This window comes from Somniosus microcephalus, unplaced genomic scaffold (assembly GCF_052327205.1).
Source record: "Somniosus microcephalus isolate GS21.2 unplaced genomic scaffold, FLI_Smic_1.0 unresolved_chr1, whole genome shotgun sequence".
Classification (NCBI taxonomy): Eukaryota; Metazoa; Chordata; class Chondrichthyes; order Squaliformes; family Somniosidae; genus Somniosus; species Somniosus microcephalus.
In genome coordinates this window covers 64,659,614-64,662,113 of record NW_028225179.1, presented here as the reverse complement: position 1 = coordinate 64,662,113, position 2,500 = coordinate 64,659,614, and positions in this window count along the sequence as shown.

Below are 2,500 nucleotides of genomic sequence, written 5' to 3'. Positions count from 1 at the left end.
ACTCTCTCTCTCACACTCTCTCACGCACACTCTCTCACACACTCTCTCACACACTCTCTCTCACACACTCTCTCACACACACTCTCTCACACACTCTCTCTCACACACTCTCTCTCTCACACTCTCTCACACACACTCTCTCACACACTCTCTCACACACTCTCTCACACACTCTCTCTCACACACTCTCTCTCACACACTCTCTCTCACACACTCTCTCTCACACTCTCTCACGCACACTCTCTCACACACTCTCTCTCACACTCTCTCTCTCACACACTCTCTCTCACACACTCTCTCACACACTCTCTCTCACACACTCTCTCTCTCACACTCTCTCACGCACACTCTCTCACACACTCTCTCTCACACTCTCTCTCACACACTCTCTCTCACACTCTCTCTCACACGCTCTCTCTCACACACTCTCTCACACACTCTCTCTCACACACTCTCTCTCTCACACTCTCTCACGCACACTCTCTCACACACTCTCTCACACACTCTCTCTCACACACTCTCTCTCACACACACTCTCTCACACACTCTCTCTCACACTCTCTCTCTCACACTCTCTCACGCACACTCTCTCACACACTCTCTCTCACACTCTCTCTCTCACACTCTCTCACGCACACTCTCTCACACACTCTCTCTCACACTCTCTCTCTCACACACTCTCACACACTCTCTCACACTCTCTCTCACACACTCTCTCTCACACACTCTCTCACACACTCTCTCTCACGCACACTCTCTCACACACTCTCTCACACACTCTCTCTCACACACTCTCTCACGCACACTCTCTCACACACTCTCTCTCACACTCTCTCTCTCACACACTCTCACACACTCTCTCACACACTCTCTCACACACTCTCACTCTCACTCTCTCTCACACACTCTCTCACACACACTCTCTCACACACTCTCTCTCACACACTCTCTCTCACACACTCTCTCTCACACACTCTCTCTCACACTCTCTCTCACACACTCTCTCACACACACTCTCTCACACACTCTCTCTCACACTCTCTCTCACACACTCTCTCTCACACACTCTCTCTCACACACTCTCTCTCACACACTCTCTCACACACTCTCTCTCACACTCTCTCTCACACACTCTCTCTCACGCACACTCTCTCTCACACTCTCTCTCACACACTCTCTCTCACACTCTCACACACACTCTCTCTCACACACTCTCTCTCACACACTCTCTCTCACACACTCTCTCACACACACTCTCTCTCACACACTCTCTCTCACACTCTCTCACACACTCTCTCACACACTCTCTCACACACACTCTCTCTCACACACTCTCTCTCACACACTCTCTCACACACTCTCTCACACACTCTCTCTCACACACTCTCTCTCACACACTCTCTCTCACACACTCTCTCTCACACTCTCTCTCACACACTCTCTCTCACACTCTCTCTCACACACTCTCTCACACACTCTCTCTCACACACTCTCTCACACACTCTCTCACACACACTCTCTCTCACACACTCTCTCTCACACACTCTCTCACACACTCTCTCTCACACACTCTCTCTCACACACTCTCTCTCACACACACTCTCTCTCACACACTCTCTCTCACACTCTCTCTCACACACTCTCTCTCACACACTCTCTCTCTCACACACTCTCTCTCACACACTCTCTCTCACACTCTCTCTCACACACTCTCTCTCACACACTCTCTCTCACACACTCTCTCTCACACACTCTCTCACACACTCTCTCTCACACTCTCTCTCACACACTCTCTCTCACACACTCTCTCTCACACACTCTCTCTCACACTCTCTCTCACACACTCTCTCTCACACACTCTCTCTCACACACTCTCTCTCACCACACTCTCTCTCACACACTCTCTCACACACTCTCTCACACACACTCTCTCACACACTCTCTCTCACACTCTCTCTCTCACACCTCTCTCTCACACACTCTCTCTCACACACTCTCTCTCACACACTCTCTCTCACGACACTCTCTCTCACGCACACTCTCTCTCACACACTCTCTCTCACACACTCTCTCACCACTCTCACACACACTCTCTCTCACACACTCTCTCTCACACACTCTCTCTCACACACTCTCTCACACACTCTCTCTCACACACTCTCTCTCACACACTCTCTCTCACACACTCTCTCTCACACACACTCTCTCTCACACACTCTCTCTCACACTCTCTCTCACACACTCTCTCTCACACACTCTCTCTCACACACTCTCTCACACACTCTCTCTCACACACTCTCTCACACACTCTCTCTCACGCACACTCTCTCACACACACTCTCTCTCACACACTCTCTCTCACACACTCTCTCTCACACACTCACACACTCTCTCTCACACACTCTCTCTCACACTCTCAACACACTCTCTCACACACTCTCTCTCACACACTCTCTCTCACACACTCCTCACACACACTCTCTCTCACACACTCTCTCAC